Genomic DNA, 24857 nt, shown 5'->3' with positions numbered 1-24857 from the left:
GGTGAATGTAAGGGCATACTCACAAGGCAAAGACTGAGGATGCTATGAAAGCAAGAATATGCAGACTAGCCTTATTGGGGAAATTGGGATTTGGTTGAGAAAACTTGCAACATGTCATATGGTGAAAAATAGATCCAGGAAGATACCCAGAATCAACCCCTGGCCTACAAACACACACACACACACACACACACACACACACACAAAACACACACACACACTCACTCACACACACACACACACACAAAACACACACACACCACACACATACACATGAAGAGAAAAACAGTAATTAAAACAAACCTAAGTTTCAGTGACCAGAAAATGGAGTCCTGTAAGGCAACCTAGGTTAGTATTACTATTGCTCATACTGGACTCCAAGTCACCCTCTGCCTCTACCAGTGGAAATAAAAATGTATTGAGAGCCACAGAGACGTGTAAAAGAAACAGAGCTCTTACAAGGTGGCCTTCCCACCCACTGCCCTGTAAACAAGTGTACTGTTTTGCTTTTCTGTTTTCTACCTGTTCCCTAACCATTTTTAATTTAATTGTTATATATTCTTCATCACAAGGCCCCCAAGGGATGCTTGCTTCACCCCAGCATAGAGGCTGGGCAGAGAGACTCCAGGGATTCATGGTCGGTGCCTGACACAGTGCCCTAGGCCCTGGCCCTGGGGAGCTGAACAAAGTCATCTTAAGATTACAAGCCATTTCCACACGATCAGGGGTTACGGCCCCTACTTTTTAACATCCTGCTTTTATTTGCAGGCTATGAAGTGTAATAGTTCACCATTTTGGTTTAAGTATCACCATAAAAGTCAGTGGGATGGAACAGGCAATAAGTATTTCTTTTACATAGTGTGGCTGAGGCTGGCAGCTTACGTCTTCATTAACCCACAGAAATGACTTTGAAATAAAATGGGAATAAAGTGCCGGGTGGGCACTCCTCAGTGCCAGCCCAGCCCATCCCCTGCTGACTCCATGGGCTCACTTTGTTTCATCTGGTCCAGATGCTGAAGAAGGTGGAAAAACAAGAAGGAGCAGATATTAGTGTCATAATAGTGATTTTTACATGTGTGACAGGCTGTCAGGCTGAGGACACAAATCGCAAGACTTGAATGTATTTGTCCAAGCAAGACACCTCTGGGTACCCTCCTTTAGGCTCCAATGTTTAAGTGCAAAGTAACATAGTATGTCACTGTTTCCTCCTTGAGAGGCATACCCTTCTGGATATGAGCATCTCTTGCTGGTTATCTGTATGTCAAGCGTTCCAGCTTTGGCATCTCGGAACGCTTCCTCCGACGTTAGCCAAAACCCTGAGGCTCACATGTGTGGAGCTTGGCTAGTCTATTTTTCTCTTGGGAATTTTGGATCTTATTTGCCTGCACATATCTTCTGGTGACTAATGAGGGCTGGCCTATCTCTCCCCTCCATGTAAAACCTTCTGAAACACAGGGAGTTAGTTCTTCCAAGATAGGAACAAGACTCAGCTTATCCCTGATCATTCTGTATCACAGCACAACCCCCTAGAACTGATGAGTTTATGGCTGTGGGCTATCGCTTGGGCCCAGAGTACAGAGCAGAACAAAGGAAGGCTAACAAAGCAAAGAGCAGCAAATGCTGGGTTCTTTAAACAACCCCCATCATCTGCATTAAGCCAACCTCATGACGATGCCTCATGAGGCATTGGAGAGGTCCTACACTACAGACATCTCTCCCTTACATTTGCCAGAGAGATCTCTCCATCTTCTGTGCATTGCTTTTCTTCTGCATACACCCATTACTGATTCTATGAATTCTGCTTTCTCTGTTCATCTAAGTCTAAGTAAATGGTTCACCTGTAGGCTTTTCCATATGTTTTAGATTGCTGGAGGTCTGGACTCTGATTTATAGGGCAAGGGAGGGTGGGTTTTTATTTAATTCAACATGACATGTCACACAATCTGTCTACATTTAGAGAAAGCTACTCTCCTTGTGTCAGGCAGAACTAGACACAGCCAAAGGCCTTATGTTTCCTGTCTAACTCAGCAACCTTCACAAATGTCTCTTTTACATATTATCAATGTGTCTTTAATAGTCTTGCAGTTCTTGAAGCGATCTCGGGCTGAATAAGCAAAAACACGGCAGGCTGTGCTCACCCAACCAAGCAGCATTTCAACACACACACACACACACTGGCCAAGAACAGCGTCTTTTATGCTTCCTGAAGAACACACGTCCTTGACTGTCACATTTGACCAGTGTGCAATGTGGTCCGGAAGGAATCTTTCTGCTTTGTTTTCCTGGTTTTGTTTGGATGTGAGATGGAGCTGAGCTGTGATTTACAGCTTGGTGAATTGTTGAAACAGTGATGATCTTTTCTGCAGTGCCTATCAGGAAAATATTTGCTACAAAGACTTTCCATATGCAGAGATGTTCTTAGGCACACTATTAGCTGGAGAAAATAGTAACTGTGCTGAAGACACCCTCTATTTTAAGGAGATTCAGAGGTATGCTCTTGGGATTGGAATTAATAAATTGTGAGCCCTATGAGGACACCTTGCTGAACCTTAAGTGCTAGACTTTCAGAATGCCAATGGTTAGCCTGTGACATGTGTCCAGTAGATAATCATCAATGATAGGTAAGTGGAGTGGTGCTTAGATAAACTAGAACCAAGGAAAAGGAGGCTCAGAATTATCCCCCCATACATGAAGTTGCCTATAAAGATCACATATCTCCATTCATTGAATAACTAACTTCTCAAGGCCTAACTGTGTTGCACATTGACATCAGAGAAAAGAAAGGATGCCAGAGAAGATTCCTGATGATAACTATCAACAAAGTTAAAGGAAATTCTAAAAACTGGCTTGCTGCTTGCTGCCTAGTCTATCTATGGTTTATGAGCTTGTTTACTACTCGTGTGTTCCAAGAGTTTGATCATCAGAATGACTAGTCTAGTCAATGTCAGGAAATCAAAAAAAAAAAAAAGTGGATTGTCAATCAAGGACCCTTCTTGACTCTAATCAATTGGATTACCTTGTGGGAGGACATCTCAAGCATGTGTGAAGTATGTAACATTGGAAGCCATTTGAACTGTCTACAGAAGTTCCTTGGGACATTGCGTGTGTTTGAACTGCCGACACTGGTCCAACTGTCATGCATCCTGTCCTCAAAGCCTGAGGGTTGAAACTTATCTTTGCTTCTGTAAGCTGTACAGTGTATACTTACAAAGGAGTGGAAGAGGGGAGAATAAACAAAATCCCCATTAGCCGGGTATAGATTCTAGTTCTTGCAACCTGGGAGCCCCTAAGTTATTCAGCAGGGGCATTCTGGTACCAATGAAGGGAAAAGAGAGCCACGGTGTCTATAACTGGATTTCAGAACCCAGGGGCAGGGTAAGTAACCTTTTATTAGGGGAGGTGTGAAAGCCTGCCTGCCTGCCTGCTTGCCTGCGTTCCCTGGGCAGACAGAGAACTCCACCCAGTCCAACTAAGCTTGTGATTGTCTACACCACATGCTCAGCACAGGCAGAAGCTGCTGGAGCTTGCCCAGGCAGCTTTGGCCAGAACCAGAGAGCTGGAGGGCCCAGCCTGGGAGGAGGCGCTCCTGCCGCACCCTGGGCGGTCGAATGGAAATGACTGCGCACAGCCTGGGTCTGGCAGCAGAAGCCGTCCAGCACAGCGAAAGTTCGGACTCCAGACCCCCCCGAAAATCTGGGAATTCCAAACTGCAACTGAAACTATAGCTGGCCTCCTGAGCTGAGCAGCCAGCTCTCTTGCCCAGCAGCCTCAGCTTGTGGGCTGAATGATGGAGGTGTGTGTGTGTGGAGGGGTGTTGGGGGACACAGAGCAGCCAAACCTGCAGCCCTTCCTAACTTCCTGAACCCTGGGGCAAGATCCTTCGCTTTCGTGGTTTGCCTGGCAGTTTAGAGGGAGCTAGCTGTGAGTTTTAACCAGGGCATCAGACACAGAAAGCTATTGTTTGTTGTTGTGGGGCCAGAAACTGAAAATTACCTGACCCCCTCACTCTTTCCGACAATTCTCGGATCAAAGTGATACAACCTCCGTTGTACAGAGACTGTCTAGGATGACATGAGGGACACACGCAGCCCTATTCTCTTGTCCCCAAGGCTCAGGTGACAGTAGGATACTTTCTAAAGGATAGACCAAGAAGAGGGGAGATGGTAGCTTTTCCCAAGAGCCGCGTTCAAATGAGGACTCCAGATCAGATGACCAGATTATCTTACTGGTAGAACCAGGAAATGCTCTCTTCAAAGCTAAGGGGTTTCATTCTGGTGAGACACACTGTCATTCGTAGGTATGACCAATCCACAAGGAATTGTACTCAGAGAGACTGTAAATTGAGTTAAGACTGCACAGACTGGGAGATGGCTCAGTTGGTAAAGGCTTTGCCACAGAGGCATAAGAACCAGAGCTTAGATCTCAGCATCCATGTAAAGGGACGGACATAATAGCTGGCGTGTAGAGGGGCATTCTTGGAGTTAGCTGGCTAGCTAGGTTTGCCCAATCAGTGAGCTCCAGATCAGTGAGAGACCTTTTCTCAGGAAAAATAGTGTAGAAAGATGTAAAGAAAGGCTGACCTCCACCAGCTCAAGCACACAAGTATGTCGATACACATCCATACTTAGTTATAACCCCCCATACACAATCGAACAAAAAAAAGCAATAATTAAAAACCCAGCAGTCCTGACAGCTCATGCCTGGAATCTCAGCACCCAAGAGGATATGGCCAGGGAGGGTCCGTAAGTGGAAAGCCAGTCTGGTTTCACATTAAGTTTAATAAGGTCAGTGAGACTCAACCTCATAAAAACTAGACACACACACACACACACACACACACACACAGTAATTAGGAATACAAGGCCAACCCTTAACTATGTTGGTGCAACATGGGTTCCAACACATATCTTCACACCTTTTACCTGTGTCCTTACAAAGCATCAGTCACACAGCAATGTCTGGCAGGAATAGCAGACTTCAGTCTGAACACGATAAAGGCCTGCCAGAGAGCAGGGAAGCTGCCTGCCCCAGCCTCAGTTTGGGTATGTTTGTATCACCGATACCATTTATATTAGGAAAACAAGGAGAGCCTTTAATTGACTCTATTGTCACTACCCCCCTTTTATAGGCCCTTATGTCAGGAATTTACTAGAAAAGTACAAAGCAGATTCTATAAGAAGAACTTATAGACCATGGGTAATCAAATCTGTTGCCCACAAATTCAGAAGTTAAGGCTTCTTAAAAAAATTACTAGCCTAAGATCCCATAGGGAAGGAGAAACTGAGTCTAAACTAAGAGTAGTCAGTGTTAACATAAGAAAGGTTAGGGCATAAACACAGAGAGGCATCATGTCCATCTACATCTAATGGCCATTAGGGTGACTCTGAATACTCCAAAGAGGCTGCTTGCTTTAGACCCTACCCCTTGTGTGGTATTGGATGAAATGAAGGGAATACCAAAGGTTTGTTACAGAGACCCTGGCTTATGTATTGGTACGTGACAGGCTTGCATTGGGAGGGAAGAGAAGAGAAAAGGACAGTTAATTCATAGTATAAGATAGAAACAGATGATCAAACCACCAGTGCAGGAAGTATCAAAGGAAAACATGGTGAGCTGACAAGAAAGTGCTTCATGAACATGGTGTTCCAAGAAAAAAGAGTTACCATCACGCTTTTACTGTGACCCCCCCCCCTTCCTACCTTGGGTGGTATCCTGTGGACTCCCTAAGCCCCAAATTAGTAATCTAAACAGGTGATTTGTTTGATAATTATGTGCTGATGGAAAAAGAGATTTGGTACCCTACATATAATTAAAAACAATAAAAATATTTTAAAATATTCCTATATTAGAGGGCATGCTTACAAGGATGCCTAGATATTGGTACATTAATATTTTTCATACATAGGCAAAGGTTTCAAGATACTGTTCACATTTTCTTCATTTTCATCACAGTAAGAAATTATAATAGTCTTATTCTCCTCTGTTAGAGTGATATCCATATACAGATAGAAATAAATAAACATAATAACTGGAAAATAAACACAAATTTACTTTATTTTGGAGGTTAAAAAGTGTGGCAAAATACATAAGATAGATCAGATCCAAACAAAAGTTCAAAACCATGTGTCAATTTAAACAGTTTGGTGTACCGAATTGCTGCCTCCAACATGGGATTGGTAGGCCTGATAACCCAAATCAGCACTTAGTAAAGTAGGAAGTTGCCACTCCCTGCAAGACCAGGAGCAGAACCTAGGGAAGGGGCACATGGAGGAAGCCCTCCCTATCCCAGAGCCAACTTCTGATCAAGAGAGAAATATCCCTGAGCTGTGGACTTACGGGGTGTTGTGGAAACCTGCTCATGAGCAATGGTCCTAGTGGATGCTGCAAGGGCCACCTCTTGCCAAAGGAGAAGCCATACTGGAACCAGGATAGGGTCCACTGCAGGCTGGTGTCTTCAGTGCCCTCTACTGGCAATGCTTTCATTGTATAAACAGGCTAAAGGGTGCCGTTTGAGGGAAGAGAGGGTGAGGATAATGCTGAGATACACGCAATCCTGCACAGCGAAAGATCAGAAAATAAATGACTAAGTAAAAAGATTAAAATAAGCCCGACAACTAGAAGACATCTTCTTCTGAGATTTCAATAAATATCCTTAAACATTTTATTTTAAGAAGGGGTATCATTGCATCATAAAAAAAGAAAAAAAGAAAGCAAAAATTTGGCCTAACATTTTACACACACCAGGACTATGTTGGTTTGTTATCCTGAAATCAACAAATATGTCATTAGAAATTTCCCCATGTTGGTGAGCACACAATTTTCCACAATGAAATATTTGTAGACCCTTTTATCATTTAATTTCTTTTAATTTTGTTCCTTATGGCTCACATATATCTAATGAGACCAATGATACTTTATGTACCCAGCATTTCAAAACGTATTTAATATTTCTGCTACATGTTTGAGGTTATTTCTTATCATTTTTAATTCAATGTACAGTTTCATAGAACCATATATTTAAATGCACTTTTCACCTCATTCCCTGGAATGGAGTAGTGTCATGTTTAAATGCACAGCTTTTAGATTGAAAAATAATTTGATTTTTACAAATTTGATCACCCACGAAGTTAGTGTTTTTTACAGTTTTAAGGTCCGTATTTGATTGTTCATTTGAGCCATTGACTTGAATTCTTGGGATGTTTTATTGTTAACATGTAAAACAAGACATTTTTACCTAGATAAATACCTTGACATAAAGGTATTCTTGCTAAGAAAAAAAATCAAAATAGAATAGCCAACTCCACTATCGTTGTTGTGAGAGTTGTACGGTGGTTAAGATGTTTAAATCAGAGGAGAAAGAGATACACAGTTTCACGGGGAAGGGAGAATTACTGTTCTGAATTGTTTCTGGTATTATCAATAATAACAAAGAAGGAATTTTATCTTGGCAGAACTTCTGATGTTTGTGTGTAAAGATACCATAGTATGAAAGGAAATGCAAAAAGGAAGACTAACAAGATAAAAATAAGCTGTGATGAAGAAGAAAAAGATGTGGGGGGGAGGAGAAAGAAAGGAGGAGGGGTAAGAATAAGAGGGAAGGAGGAGGAGAAAGGAGGAGAAGGGAAAAAGGAGAAGGAGAAACCTGCCAGCAGGTACATGAAAGGTTGGCCTGTGATAGCTAAAGCCCTCAGCTCTGGGGGTGAAGAGTGTTTCTAAGGTGACTGAGCCATCTCTCTTTTCTCATGTCACATACCAAAATATTTCTGAAAGTGATTAATCTGTGGATATTAAAACAAATAAGTGGCATGTTAGATTACCATAGAGTTGCTGGTTTATCATCACCTTGAGACAACTAGAAATTAGAAAACTATAAAGATACTTAAACCAATTAAATATTTCCCTATATTTCAAATAGCTGGATTTCAGGGTGTAGAATCTTGTGCTGGACAAAATGGCATATGGACCATTACAGTAGGTAGGATGGTTTGCTATATACGTCCTTAATAACTTAGACAAATCAGCAAGCCAAGCATAGCGATTTGGTGGGTTTTTTTTACAGGACAGAGGGCTTGCACACTAACTGTGAATTTGAAGAATGAAACAGAAGTGAGAAGGGAGTGTCCAAGCCCATCCCCCAGCAAGGAAAACCGCCCTTGCTATGAACAAGGCAGGGAAGCTGGGCATGGGCCTGTGGTGGTGCTGGATTCCAGCTGCTGTCTCAGATCAGTCTCAGACAATGACAAATTCCTCAAGTCCAAAACATGTTTTTCTTCTAATGAGAAGAGCTGTACACCACAATTTCTCCCGCATGTGTGTGTGTGTGTGTGTGTGTGTGTGTGTGTGTGTGTGTGTGTGAGCAAGAGTGTGACACAGAGGTTCTAAATAGGCGCCCAGACAGATGGGAACCGCAGTGTGACCTTCATCTCTCTCTGGGAGCTTCCAACAAAATGCTTTAGAGTTGTTTTGAAATGGCTTCCCTGGAGAAGTATCCCCAAGAGGCTCCTTGCAGACTAAACCTTTGCCGTGCTTGGCAGGAGGCCTGAAGTGCTCAGGTCCTGGGAAATGCTTAGGATCCCTGTGGGGGAGGTGAGGGTTGAGAGCTGAGGAGCCCAGACCTCTGGTCTCTCTGCTTCTGCTGCTGGTTGAGCTGGGCTTGTTGCTTTTGCAGTCCCTAGAGGCAGAGATGTGGGGCTTATTTGCAGATTGGCCTTTGGATTCCCCTCAATACCCACCTATAGTTCAGAAAGAGAAAAACGCGGCTACTGCAGAGCCGCAGTCTCCTCATCAAACAACTTTATGATCATGGGATGAGGCACATAAAGCCATGGACCATCTCACCTAGGAAATGGGATCAATCATGGGCTCTTCTTATGTTACCAGATTTCTAAAGAACTGCAGCTGCATTCCAGATGACTGAGGCAGACCAGACTTTGAGGATTCAAATGTTTTTTGTAGAAAAGGTTTATTTTTATTATTTTAATTATGTGCATGTCCATATGTGTTTATGTACAAGAGGGCAGGTGCTCAAAGAGGCATCAGATGCCCCTGAAGCTATGGTGACAGGCAACTGAAGCGCCTGACATGGGTCCCGGGTACAGATAGTAGAACCAACTCCAGAGCAGTAAGTGGTCTTAACCACTGGGCCATCTCTCCAACCAGGCCTCCAGATTTTCTTTCTTTAGCATTGCATCCTGGAACCTAACCTCTCCCTGCTCACGTGCACCATCTGTAAGATGGAAGATATGTCTTCAGGCATTATTCCGATGGCCAAGTTATAGAACATCTGATGATAATGTAAGAAGCTCTGTCACTATAATGTTATTACTGATACACAGTTTTCGGTTCACACCGTTATTAGTTTACTCTATTCTCAGCTCAGTCTCGCCCAGCATCCTGTCAGTCATGTGTCCATGAGGCAACATTTCGCTCTTTATTTTGCTGACACACACACACACATACATTTGATGCCATCTAGCAGGATGAGCAGCATTTGCCGGGATAGTCTTCATGTACCTAAGGCTCGGGACCACATTTAGGCTTTCATTTAGTAAAGGCGGTGTCTACTTTATGTGCTGGGTCCTTGAATATAATCTGATTGTAAACTTGGGGTTGAGTATTTAAATACCAGTGCTCAGGTTCTAACTTCAATGTCAAGCAAATGAAGGGGTGACAAGTCAGAGAATAAGACAAAGATCAAAAGGCCCTCAGGAAACATAGTGGGGTCAAATTACAAAGCCCTTCCTGGTAAGGGACTATAACACGGCTACTAGGGAAGTTGAGGTAAGAAAACTGAAGGCTAGCCTGGGCAAATTAGTGAGACCCTGCCTCAAAAACAGAGAAAGAATCATCAGTAGCCCAGTGGTAGGTATAGTGCTTGTTTATGGTGCATGAGGCCCTGGGTTCAATCCTTAGCCCTGCAGGGGAGGCTGGGGAGAGGATGCTAACCCAGCTTATCCTAGTAAAGGTCAGAACACAGAACTGAGCCAAAGGGAGAGGAAATCTAAGAGTCCAGAGAAGGATGTGCAAAGTCATAGAGATATGAGCAGAAAAGACCTCTTCCTGGGACCTGGAAAGGTTCTTCTGGCCAAGTATAGAGTCAGGTTTGGAGGGATGGTAGCAACAAGAAGGATGGAGAACATAGCAGCAAACAGAAGATAGTTTCTGTGTGAGGAAACATGGGAATCTCCCTAAAAAGTTCCAGTTTTTAAATGTGTGGGTATTGACCTGTTGAGAGTCATGTTATTAGTTTGTACTGGATACTTAGCCATGTTATCCTACACCGGATGCCTTCCCATGTAACCCTTAATGGGTTTGTCAGCAGCCTTCCTTATTCTTCTTACCTTTAAAGAATCGAGAGCAGATATTGACCAGATACCCCCACCCTGAAGGCTGGGAGAAGACAGGAGTAACAGGGATGTGAGATTCTGGGAGCTGCTAAAAAGCCACCGGGGTGAAACGAGAGAGACAGAAAATGAGCGTTTGCAAGGATGGAAAGAAACCAAGACTCTTTCCGACACTCTAATTTCTGGAACTCTCGATCGGTACAAGAACTTTGCAAACGTTTTTGTCAGTATTCATTAAGCTGAACATCTGCAGACCTTACGACCCGGCAGCTCCACGCCCGGATACATGCCCCACAGCTACGCTTGCCTTCCTGCACCCAGAGTCCCATTCAGGACTGTTGATAGCAGCTTGCTCCCCACCAACTCCCAACTGGAAACTCACCAAATGGATCTTTGTAGGGGAATAAATTTATCACTGCATGTTCAAACTATATACGATACAAACAAATTAAAGTCCCATGAGACTATTGAGTGGAAAAGGAAACAAAAGCTACACGCTCAGGGAACTTGTGGGTAAGTATAAACGCAGATGATGAAATGGGAGAGCATGTACTTGCTCATCGTACACAAAAGAGACAAACTGTCTCAGAGAAGAGACAGTTCTTACCTTCCATCTTGCTGAGGCAGTCTCTTTTGTTTCTTGCCACCATACAGGTTGTCTGGCCTGGGGACTTCCAGATATTTCTCCTATTTCCATTCTTCATCTTGCCACAGGACTGCCAGATGGGCACCACTACATCTGGCTTGTTATGTCCTTTCTGGGGGGTTGAACTCTGGACCTCAGACTTGTACAAAAGTGTTGTTGCCTGCTGAGCCATCTCACCAGCCCCTAAAATCTGTTGTTCAGTAACGATTCCCACTCAGGAGAAACAGCAGACTGTCTAGAAGAACGGGCCAAGAAGTCTTCCGGCTTCTGAGAAGCTGGTCACATTGCATGATCTGGGAACTGTTACTCGTTCGCTTTACGTATTAAAGCGTTCATTCTTAGGGAAAGGGTCTCACTATGTTTCTTTCTGATGATCAGCTGGAACTCACAGTGTAACCCAGGCTGGCCTTAAGCATCTTCATTTCTCTTGTCTCTGACTGCTGGGTGTTGGAACTGCAGATGTGTATACCACACCCACTTGTACTTTGCTGAGCATCGTTCCACTTTAAGTTATTGATCATTTAAAAACTAGGTTAAAGTCTGAGTGGTGGTTGCACACACCTTCAGTCCCACTAGTTGAGAGGCAGAGGCCAACAAATCTCTGAGTTTAAGGACAGTCGGATCTATGGAGTGAGTTCCAGGACAGCCAAGGCTACACAGAAAAACCCAGTCTTGGGAAAAAAAAAACTCACAAAATTGTTTAGAAGTTATCATTAATAGTTGTGTGGCAGAATACCAGCTAAATGTTAGAAACCAGGAATATAAAAATAACTCTAGCAATTATTCATTTTTATTGTTCGTACTTCGAGGATTTACATGCATCAGAGAATCTCCAAATTTTAAGAATGTCAAAGGTAATACACACACACACAGAGGCATACATCACTGAACAAAAGCAAAGGGCTCAGATGGGCGACAGTGCAGACTTTTAGGGGTTCCGGGTGCTACTTTAGACAGGAGAGCTCCTGTACTTGCTTCTGGTGCGCTGGGATGAAATAGTTCAACATAATTAGTGATGTTGCAACTCATAGACCTTTCCATATCCAAGGCCTAAGACTTTTATTCCTGCCGATGGTGAGGTAGCATCTTGATGGTGCTTCAATAGAAGCAGCACCACACCCAATAATCATGGTCAACATTTTATAGCATAGAACTCTCTATTCAGTGTGACCATGGCCTCATAACACCACTGAGGGCCAGAAAGATGCTTTTCTGTGTCTTGGAAAATATTCACTGAGATGGTTTAAATACAAAATGCCCCCACAACGGCTCATGTTTTGAACACTTGGTCCCAGATGGCTTGAAGGAGGTTCTCAAAACTTCAGGAAGTAGAGTCTAGCAGAAAGAAATAGGTCAGTCACTAAATGAGGACTCTTGAGAAGTATTTTATTCCTAGCCATTTCCCGTCTGTGTTTCCACTTCCTGGCCCACCATGTTGTGATCCTCTCTGTCCTACCTTGATTTCTCTACCATGTCTGAACTTTCTATAACCATGAGCTAGGATAACTATCTTCTGTAGTTTATTCTCACAAGTAGTTTGGTAATAGTGACAAAAGAAAAATGACTAATACAAATGTCATCTACCATTGCTTGGCGCATGGCCTAGAAAATGATCAGGACTATATTCCAAGAATATTCTGCCAGTGAATTTACCACGCTCCAATTTCAAGCTGCCTCTCCCTCAACCCCACACAGTGTTCCTAACTCCTTGGCACCTGTGGGCATATTGTTACCTGGGCTTTTTCAGCATAGTTTATTTTCAAATGGTTTCTTAAAGCCCATTCTTTTATACCTTTAATATCTGAAAAATTTTAGATTTCACAGTCCTGCTCACTCTGAGATGAGTTGGAAAGCTTATTGGAAAGAAAGGTACACATGTTTTCTAAGGAAGGCCAGCATTAATATTGAAGGGTTGAGCTTTTAATCATACCACTAGAGCCTCTAAAAATAAATGTGCAAAAAATGTAAAATTCAAATCACCATTTTTCATGGCAGAACATGCAGGAAAGACAACTTGAAAATATCGAAACCTCTCAAAAGGACTTATTATTATAGTTAATTTCGATTTTATTCCATCAACCCTGTCCTCTCAGCTGGTCCTTCGATCTCAAGGCCTGCAGATTTGGGGATCTGCCTTTTGTATTTACATTTCTTGAAACTCTCATGCTGACTCCAAGCAAGAGTGTCTTTGGCCAACTAAAATATTATTTATACCTTTCTCAGAAAAGACAGGGTGAAAGTATGCCTGTCTCCTGACTACCTTAAACAGACTGAGTTATTTTTGTATCAAAATCACCACCATCGTCCTCAACACCTTCAACCAGGATACACTTGGAGCTTCTACCTTGTAGTTACAGGATAGAGCTCAGTTAATTAAATGAGCCTTATCTCCTTTAATTCTCCTATCAAGCTCATGATGAATGCATCGTAAAGACTCAGCTCCTTTACAGATGAAAGTATCAGCACTTGGAAAGGCCAAGTAACCTTCTTAGATCTCTTGATGTTAGAACTTAATTCATAGAATGTGTGGCTCCAGCCTGGGCTGCATTACCACTGTAATGTATTTAGCACAGAATGAGGTACCATGAAAATTCATGAATACCTGTTAATAAATTGATTACATAGAAATGGAACAGGAAATAAATTTGACCTCAAGGTTTTGTCATAACTTTGAAAAAGACTGGGGGTGTCTCCACTCCAAAGACCCTTGTCTGAGCTGCCATATGGGCACATGAGTATGGCACCCATGATCAAACAGACTCATGGCCACTGTCTCATATAACGCTTATGCATCTGCTGGTAGAATTCCCCCAGAGGCTCACTGGGAGGACAGGTGGGACTCTTGCAGGATGAAGAGGGTGCACACTTAAGCGGTTGGCAGTGGTGTGCTCCTTCCATTCTCTTTATTAACTCCATTGACTTCCATTATAGAAATGAAGATCCGTTCCCATGGGATAAAACATTTGGCCTTACAACGAGACAAAGATGACCTGCATCAAGGAAGCAGATTCTTTTCCATCAGCTGGTTAAGGGAGGAAGGATAATGGATGAGAAAGCTGGAAAACATCTTTGGAAAGCAATGTTCAGCTACATAAAACATCAGACATGGAAAAACGTCATTTGGCAGGAAGAAGGTTTGGCAAAATCTGACAAAAGAATTAAATCATTTCAGTTCTTTATTCTTTTATTTGCTTATCTACCCAAATGAGTTCTTATTTGTAAATTACTTGGAAATTGTGTGTGAATGCTTTTCTACTTCTTGATGTCTATGCTAGTTCATGAACAATGAAAATTATACGTGTGTGTGTGTGTGTGTGTGTGTATCTATATGCAAATATATAACTTCATAACATATACACATAGGTAAACTTGCAAGTCAGCTGCTCAACTCTAGATGTCACGAGGTTACAGGTACAGAGAAAGAAAAATACATGGGAGGAATAGGCAAGGAATGAAACAGGTTATTGATTTCTCTTGCAATGTGTTATTTCCTGAGAATTAGATATCTTCCTTTTTCTCTCCTTTGATGATTCTTCCCAGCCATAGTGATTTTCAACTGCAGGTACCACAGGGTGTGCTATTTAACATGTGAGTGAAGTTATAATGACGCTACAGGGTGTCTGGAGCGATCTTGAAAACCTTAGACCTCACCCTGTCAGCCAGCCCACCTTCTGGCTATAGACGTCCATCTTCAGACATAAGCAAGATCCAAGTGTAGTAGAGTTAGCTAGGTGAAGATGAAGTATTACACATTACAAATGAATAATTGAGAGAGTAGGAAGAGGAGGAAAGACCAAAAATTCAGTGTAAACATCTATGAAATTGTTGATGAATACAATATTTTTAAAAAATGAATAATGATGGGAGAGACAAAATTATCACACTTTCTCTCATATGTAGAAACTTTACTTAGCTCTACACACATATATTCATGCATATTTACATATATGACATGGAAGTATGCTAAGATCATTTGAGATGTGAAAGGGACCCACGTGAGGGATGGAGAAGGATTCAGGAGGGCAATGGGCGGATGAATATGATATTATATGTGTGAAAGGTCATAATGAAATCCACTATTTTGAATGTCAACTAAAAACTAATTTAATACATATTTTCTGAGCCCATATGATGCACGCGGCAGTGAGGGTCCCACAATGAAAACACAAATGTATGGGCATACAGTTGCTAAGCTGAGGCTATTTCATCTCAGCTAGTCACTCTGGCTTGGACTGAGAAGGCACAGAAATGCTCAAATACAGAACAGTCGGGAGGAGAGAGTCAGATGAGGTGGGGACGGTTGTGCAATCAGTAAGGGGCCCAAATGGTGAGAAGAGGATCCAGCAGGAAGACGCAGATTTAGTACAAGGGAAAAGATAGGGTTTTACTATAGATTTAGAGATTATAGAGAGCTGAATAAGAAAGTATGAGAATGCTTTACTATTTAAGCCACTATAAGCTAAATTCTTAAGATACCAGGGAGAAGTTTACAATGCTAGGAAGAAAGGGAAAATAAGAAGAAGTCAAGTCAGAATCATAGAAGGAATAGAGCTAGAAGAGAGGGGAAGGCAGAATAAACATGAGCCTGTGGGTTCAGCCCAAGAAAGGGTGAAGGTAACTTTTCATTGGAAACTTGAGATCACCTCAGACACACCTTTGGGTGGCTTTGCAGAAACTCTCATAGAGGCTTTGTCAAGATGGCAGTCAGTAAGTCTAATATGTGTATCACTACCCCACGTGCTGCGTCCTGAGCTCATGATAAAGGGGGAAAGGAGGAAGCTCAGAAATCTCCCGCATTTCCTCTTCCATTTTCTGGTCTCTGAGAAGTAAGGAGTCCTAGCTGTATGCTCCCGCCTCCATAAATGTCACACACACCTTCACAGCTGTGTCAGACATCCCCCTCTGAAATGCTTCCTCCCAGTAAGTCTCCTCATGTCAGGTCACAAAGATGAGCAAAGGAACCACCACAGAAGTCAGAGACTTAAGCCTAGGAAGCAGCAGAGGTGCGTGGGTTTGTTAAGTGCGACATTTGTGATGACAATTTCAAAGGCCAGGCTCTGAGACACTTCCTATGTCACGGGGCTCTCGCTGCCCTGCAGAATCTCATTTCCTGAATTTGCTCGCCCTCTGCTCATAACTCTTTACTCTGTAGTTTACCAAGAGCTCTCTTACATCTTGCTTGAGCCTCGCCAGCCAGCAGCAGGCAGAGCCGTGATCATTATCTCTACTTACAGATGAGGAGGAAATGGGTTCAGAGAGGCTAAATAATGTGTCCGAGGTCTTGCAGATTTATTGACATCCTACAGCACCACTTGCTATTCTCTGCCAGGCGCCGGGATGGGAAGATTGTGCCTCCTGAGACACATTTTTAGAAATAATGCTCTACGAAAGATCTTAGAGGGGCATTTCGGATCCGTGTAATCCATGATATTTTGGAGAGCCACCTTTCCTAAATCCTTCTGGAAAAGAATTTTTAAAAATGGGTAGCTATTGCCCAAACCAGATATTGGGAAACTTTCCCAGTGACAGAGAGACAAAGGCAGAGAAATATATTCTTGTGAATTTTTTACATCCTACCCTATCTCCAAAAGACAGCCAGCTGAGCTGGGTTTCCAGGGGTGCCTGGTGATGTTCTGGGTGATGCCCCTTTCCTATGGGTATTGTACTTCCTCCTTCCACTGGTCCAAGACACGTGCCATCTCTTGCATATTCCCACATTACTGTTGCTGACTTACGGTCTTCGGTCTGCTCTGGTACCCTCCCTCCTGTCTTACAGTCAGACCTTCCCATTTCTAAAGTTGAAAGGTTCCCTAAAGCACTGGGACACAGGATGTCAAAACTTAGTTGCCAGACAACAGGAGCTAACTGGGAGGGAGAGAGATGTGGCCTCCTTAGAGGTCAAGATTAAGAAGACCCGTGAACAAAACCCCTGCCAAGACTGAAACAAAGACCTGGGATGGTGTGTCAGGCACAAAAGTGACTCCTTTGATGGCCCAGTTGATAACTTCTGTTTAAAGCCAGTGAGTGTGTAAAAAGAAATGGTAAGTTTTGGAATGAGAGCAATCAGGGCAGGGCAAGTTCCACAGGACACTGCAGTGTTGATCTGCATATCAATGCCAAGGCAGCTGTGAACAAACAGAGCTCATAAAAAGCTGGGGGGTCTGACAGAAGACTACTTTTTTATTTAACAGCCAGTGGGTGTGCAAGATGCCAAGCGCACGACTAGTAAACTTGACCTTGTCATTAACAGCCACAAGGACTCAGCTTGGAGGAACCTTGAGCTAAGAAGCAAGGTCCAGGAGAGTGGTGGGAACTAAAATGAACCTTGGGCATCAAAGGGGCTATAAGGCCAGTGATCAGATGTTTCCTATGGGGCATAAAGGAGTAAAGGAGGCTTGTGGTACCCCAGTCCAGTCTGTTTCGGATGCTGAGCTGTCCCGGTGCTGATTAACACAGACCTTTAAAACAACATCATGGATATTTGCTGATGGTGACCATGGTTATAAATTATGTTAGTAACTAATTTCTCATTTTATATTACTAACATCATTCATTCTAAGAATCAATTTTGATGTACATGTGACTATCACATATTTTATTGCATACAGAAATATCAAATATATGTACATGGAACTATAATAATATTCACACACAATGTGTCACTAGCCCTGTGACCCAGAAGAAACAATTCCAGAACCATAGAAGCACCTGTTATACTTAACTTTAGATTATTTTTTTATTATTATTGTTAATGAAACTGGTTCTTCCTACATAGACCAGGCTGGCCTCAAACTTGGAGCTATCCTCCTACCCTCCTACTCTGCCTCCTGAGTATTGAGAATACAAATTTATGTCACAACACATAGCTTATTTTGATACTTGAAAATGTATGTATTGTGTGACTACTCAGGCAAACCAAATAATGTCTTTCTAAAGACATATAACATGCTACATGGGCCCTCCACTCTCTGGGAAACTTTGTATAAAGTTTTATTCTGCAAAAGAGGTTATACTTTTGTCTCCAGCTTGCCCAAGAAAGCCTGTGAAGTTTCACTGTCACCATACAAACTGGAGGCATTGTTGTGAACAGCAGCTGCTGGGTGGTATCTTAAGACTTGAATCTATGAAAGACCAGATACACTAGCCTTTGTCTCTGACAGCCATCTTCCTTTTGGGCTCTGGGGAAGAACTGATAATGGAAGAACCATCTTCCACAAATAACACATGGGACCTTGGGATTCCTAGGAATTTGCTTTATGGTATTCGGAGCCCAAAGACCAAAGACAGGGAAGAGTGGCTATGCAAATTTACCCTTGCAACTACAAGTCAGTCTATCTGTAGAAATCCTCCAACAATACACGGTATGCACACCTTGCCTTTCCACCTTAAGGTTCAGAACTTTTCTTTTTTTTTTTTGAGAGCAGAGGCAGTTAACCAGGCTGAGTCCTTACTGCTATTAATGACAAGGTCAAGTTCACTAGTCCTGAGCTGAGCAGCCTTGCGGCCCCACTGGTTGTGGAATAGGAAAATAGTCTGCTACAAGATCCTTGATGGCATTTGCACCTGTCTGTTGGTGTTCATCCTGCAAACTTTGTATAAGTCTGTTCATTTAATACCTACACTGAGATGTCTTCCAGGACTCCCAGATGTTATCTTGTGCAAATCAGCAAAACTAGAGATTCGGATCAGGACCACTGCCCACCAATGAGTGACTCTGCCTGCTATGTGATGGACTGCTGCAAAGTCTAGTCTAAGCCCTTTATCTCTTGGATCTCTCTGGAGGAAGCTGAGATGGGGAGGAGGGTTAGTGCTCAGCATAATCTGTATTTCTTAGATGGGCAGATCAGAACCAAGGCTGGCTCCAAGATGATATTGCCACCCAAAGTAGCCACAGGAAAGGCAAGGGCAGCATGCCCTTGTGAGTCTCATTAAATTAACAAATCATCTCATCACCTCCAGCCAAGCTCAGCCAGGAAACATTCCTCTTCCCCTAGGGAGAACCCAGAGTACTGGGAAAACATATTCTCTCTCTCTCTCTCTCTCTCTCTCTCTCTCTCTCTCTCTCTCTCTCTCTCTCTCTGTCACATACTCACACTCACACACACACACTCACACACACGCACACACACACACACTACATCACATGGTCACTTCTGGTTTTAATTGTTTCAAGTTCTTCATTTCTAGCCTTAGCATGGCAGTCTCTTAAGAGGGTGGGGTAAGTTTGTCTGTATGGATCACTGTAACAGGCACAGCCCCATCCCTAGAGAGTATCCAGCAAGTGCCCATTGACCTGAAAGGTTCCCATAATGAAATCGATGGCTAACTTTAACCTAGAAGTGTAAGTAAAATAGCGTAATTAAATCCTTACATTATCCCTTTTGTCCCTTCCAAGGTGAGGTGACCAGTAGCCACCACATGACCATCAAAGGGTAAATTGTAGAATCATTGATGGACCTATCTTCAAGTCCTCTCTGTATGCTCTTCTCTACACTAAAGACTCTGCAGAGAGTCTCTGCTTCAGGGGACTCTCCCAATCAATGCCTATTGACTTACAGCTGTTAAATGAGCACTAATATTTTCCAATGCCGCTTATTAATCTCCGGAATCTCAGCCGAAGAGAGGTGACTCTTATCCTGGAGGTCTTCTACCAGAAGGGAAAGAAAATTAGTTAAAGGGTCTCAGAGTCTCATTCACATTGCCAAAGATATGACTATCAACTCTGAGAAGTAAAAAGAGTGGAAAATCTTCACTGAATTTTAAATGTGATAGCAATGGTCATGATATTAATAATTCACACCACCAATGAATAACATTTAAAGGACCGAGTATGGGGTAGACAGAGGATTTATGAATAACATGACATTTTTGAAGAAGGCAGTTTAATGATTGTTTTTAGTCTCTGTTTTCTGAATGATGAGAGAGCAGATAAGTTAGCCAAGGATATGGAGACAGAGCCCACGTCAAGCCTAGACTACTTGATTCCACGGCCAGTAATGGTGGCTGGCATGACAAGCCAGACCAAGTCAGGCATCTGGATCTAGCTTTAATGCTGAGAGGCATAGACTCCACTTCTCAACAATGCAGATTGTCCAATCTGTGTTCTATGTCAAATCATCAGTGGTTGGGCACCTCCAAAGCCTGGCAAAGTTTCCATTGCCCATAAGATGTCATAAGAAGATGAACTCAAACCCTGCAGTCCTAGATGTCCTGTGAGCAGCCTTCCATGGGAGCATACCTGTGTGCTGGCGTTAGCAGGATTCACTGTTTTAGCCAACACAGACCAAAAAAGGGACGCAGATAGGCATATTAATTAACCATCACATGCAGTTTCTACAGGAGATGCCTCCCATTTGTTGCAGCAAACCACTGTGTCTGGAACTCACGGGGAGATCCTGGGCAGGTAGGCACAGAAAGTCTCAGCATAGCAGACTGAAGCTTCCCCTTCAGTCTGTAAACTCTGACCATGCTTCTTTCTGTGAATTTACATGTCACCCACATTGACACTCATTAGACACTAAAGAGTCAGTGAGTGATATTCCACACAGCACCTTGAGTGGCAGCCTCTTTACGTCTAGACAGCAGTGTGGTTGTCTATAATGAGCGAGACTCTGAGACAGAAAGGGCAACATTACCAGGAAGACAAGTAGACCAGAAGAAGCCCTGATGGGCAGACAGTTGTTCCTCACACCCTTTGAAAAGAGTCAGCACCATCATTGTTTTCAGCATCCGTCTTTAAAAGGCATTTGTGCTATGCCGTTCACTTACACACCATTAAATTATACCAAGAAATATAAGTTACAATGTAAAACGGCAGCCATTCTGAGTACAAAGTTCTACCCAGGTGAACATAGTTACTTCCTTTGAGCAGAGGACACTATCCAGCTCCCTGTCCAGACACTGGAGTCAGATCTCAGCCCCGTTTGTTAGTAGTGTAACCTTAGATAAATCATAGCACCGTGTGATCTGCACCTTTACAACTATCAAACAGCAATAACAATAATACACGCTTTTGAACTGTGAAGACAAAAATACAGTATTTAGAAAAAAATACATAGAACAGATCAAGAGCATACTGTTACTAATATTATATGTCTAATTTTTTATCTGTATTGAAAGGTATGATGCACTGAGCATGAACCTCTTTTCTTTTTAAATAGCCTCTCTCAGTTATTCTGTTACAGTTATGAAACACTAATACACAGGTTCAGCTGAAGTCTAGTCTCAGCCTAAACAATATGGACCCACATTGAAACAGGAGACTGATTTCTCTATCTCCATATTACTTGGCCATTAGCTACTGATCACCTGGGTGAAAATGCAGTGCCCCGGGCATCTCTGGATTAGATGGCACTGGATCCCAAAGCCACTCTATGGAAGGGTCAGTGAATCTTTAACCTTTGGTCCAGTTGAACACAGCTAATCAAGTGAGATCTGAACAAGGCAGCAATAACATGTCAGATAACACAGAGACATTCTGGACATTGGACCCGGAGAAGATCTGAGGAGTCACTTCTAGACTGTGTATAATCTAATACAGGAGGGCTATTTACCCCATCGACAAATATTTATTAAATGTGAACTCTATTCGGGTAAGAGGACAGACAGTGAGGATCTGAAGAGTGAGTGTAATCAGACGTGGGATCCCTACACTAAAGGAGTTTACATTCCAGAGATGGAGACAGACATTAACCAAATGCACCCACAAATAAACACAAATATATTCGTGTGCTTATTGTGAAAGGGGAGAAAAACATAATACTCTTGACTGGAAAGAGGATTTGGTGGACGAGAACGCCCAACCCCCACCTCCCAAAGAGTGGCACTGAAGAAGAAATATGAAGCATGAACTAGAGAGAGCTCAGATCCATCAGAAGGCTCCCTTAGCCCAGGTCTAGGATCCGAGAGCCTGTGTGAGGTTAACCACAGAGACCCCAGAAGCAGAGATAGGGCTTGCAGAGAAAGAGAGGTAAGAGATAGAGGGAGCAGAATTTCACCTTTGCTCTTTGGAGACCACTACTAAGAAAGCAGGCAACTTGTCACGATTTTCACTGAGACTTTGGAATTCTCGACTTTGAAAACAAGACTATTTTTATGCTTTTTCATATCTCCTCGGATTGGCTACTTTCTGTTTTGCTTTGGTGCCTTTTTTTTTTTTTTTTTTTTTAAGCCTTTGAAATTCCTGCTTGATTTAGTTGTGCCAAGGGGGTGTGTTCTGACTAAGTCTTGTAGCCAAACAGAGGAAGGGTGACAGGTATGGATACTGCTTATGTATATGATCCTAGGAGCGTGTGTGTGTGTGTGTGTGTGTGTGTGTGTGTGTTATTTGTGTGTGCATGGGAGTGTGTTTGTGCCTCCTCTTTGATGATCAAGGCAGGAGGTGGAGAGTGAAGGTGGGGGGAGGAAGAATGCACAGGGCAAGTGAGGGAGGAGGAGGGGTGCTCATTGCTGCTGCTCAGCCCATTATTAAAGAGAAACAACATTCCCAGCAGGAGGCAGAAGGGTAATAAAACCAGTGGCTCCACAATTTATGATGCTAACTGAGATTCCATAGTTTGAAGCAAGACTATCCCCTGAGCATCAAGGTCAACAAGCCAGCAATGCCCTGGCTTTCAAAGAGCTCCCCGGTGCCCACCTATTAATCAGCCCATTGCTGCAAATGCACCAATGAGCTCTGTTCTGGAAACATCATTAATAAGCAGGGACAGGCCAAATTGCTAAGAATTCCAGGATAAGGGCAGGAAGGCAAGGAAAAAAAATATTTATATACACATATATGTGTGTTTGTATATAGAGTGTAGCCTATTATGTATACTTGGGCCATCTATTACAGAGGTCATATATAAGTGTGTCTATTCATTTTCCATATATTTTATTTTCTATGAGAAATTTTCAGGCTTTAGAACCTTGCCAGATGGAATTACAGCAATTGTTCTTCTGCAGAGACTTTGGGAAATTAATGAGGTTCGCACGAAAAGCCATGAGAAAATAGAATTTTTTTTTTTTTTAAAGTGCTCCGTTTCCAAAAATACAACAGCCACAATCCCAGGGAGAGCGATCAGTTTAGTGGCTAATCTTAAGGCCCATCAGTGGCCCCAGCATAGCTTTTGGGTTATTGCGATTCTGAATGGAGCTTTAATCAGCTTAGCCCAGCCTGGGTGCCAAGGGCCTGCAGGCAAAGGGCATTTCCCTGCAGATCTGGAGTGTCTCCTCTGCTCTAATAAATGGATCATCCTCTCCTCAGCTCCATCCTGGAGTTTGGAGCTAAACTTGCTTTTGTGTTTAAGAAAGCAAGCAACAACAATAAGGAAACTTCTACCATCTCAGCCCAGAAAAGAAAGATGAAGGCATTTTCTTTGTACAGAGCCTTTAATCCTTTCTGTTTGGACTCCGAATTGGAAATCTCAGCCCCCAAAATATGGTTCTGTTTTAATGTTCTTTCATCAAAACTTTCCCTAGATTCTCCCGTTCACGTCAGAGACCACCCTGGATGGGAACGCTGGGATGCTTCTGTCATTCTCAAAGTCCCAGGGGATGAGTCTTTGGCCAATATGGCGACCTCCCATCCTGATGGTTTCCTTCACAGAATGCATGAACAGAGGAGAGAAAAGCCTAGTACTGGGTCCCCTCCTCACTTGGCTGAGCCATCTCAGCCCAAACTACAACAATAATTAAAAAAAAAAAAAACAAAAAAAAAAAAAAACACTGCTGTCTGGCTCATGCTTTTGCTCCAGTGTCTGTCTTGGGTTTGGAACAGGAAGGACCCTGGTCAGCAGTCAATCTCAAAGGGAGTTTTTCTATTGCTTAAATGCTTAGGAGCCTGATGGCTTTCTACTTCCCAGCTTCCAATCCCTACAGCCTGTCTTCTGTCAGAGATGCCTTGGAGATCGTTCTATAGAATGGACAATATGTAAAACTTGTCCAGAAACAAACAGGGAAATGAATCCCAGGACAACTGTCATGGGGAGGCGTGTCATTTTAGGAAGACAGAGTGGGGCAGCCATCATAATTTATATCTGGGAGACTTAAAATAGTATGCAAAGGATTTCCTATCTGGTATTTCTTCAGCATGCACTATGTACTAACACTGCATGTGCAGTATTTAGATCAACTGTACAAAATCCGATGCTGAAATGGTTACTCAGAGTACTTTCTCCAGGTCAATGAACAGGAAGAATTGATTTTAATGCATTTATATCTGATGCAAGGTTGGTTCTGTGTCCCCCAAGATTCTCAGGTCCTCAAATTTTATGGCTTCTGATAAACCAGGTTAAGGGTGGGAGGAAGGTCACTAAAATTAGCCCTTTTTCACAGGGACAAATGGTTCTTTCAATTGCTAAGATAAGAAACGGACCAGACAACAGGCAACAGAGGGAAGTCCATTCTGTGTGTCTACAGAACAGAAAGATGTGGTAGAGGGAGCTTCCTCCTTCTGCCCCAGGCTTTGCAGAAAATCCTCAATGTCTGAACCCAAAAGGTAACCACAGGCTCAGTCACCAGGGCTCTGCAATCAAATTCAATTATTCTGTTACGTCTGATGTGCTAGACGAATGTCATCTTTTGATCCAGAAGTATAGCAATGAGTGCTAAGGGTAGCCTCCAATCAGTACCAAGCCCAGCGCCGGCCTTGTCCCTCGTCATAGAAGCCCCTTAGAGAACCTGTTGCCCTGAAATGCAACCAGCTGAATGCAGCTCAGAATCCCACCAAAATTAACTCATAATAGACTTGCCAAAGAGAAAGTGACCCAAGAATAGAATCCAAAGGAGACAGGGTGGATAGCAACTGCTGATTTTCCTTTCTTGATCTTACCGGGGCTAAGAACCTATTGCATGCCCATAACTGCTCAGATATGAGGTGTGCTCACAAA

This window comes from Micromys minutus (genome assembly GCF_963924665.1).
Source record: "Micromys minutus genome assembly, chromosome: 11".
NCBI classification, from domain to species: Eukaryota; Metazoa; Chordata; class Mammalia; order Rodentia; family Muridae; genus Micromys; species Micromys minutus.
The sequence above is the reverse complement of the archived record's forward strand: the minus strand, read 5'-3'. Positions refer to the sequence as shown.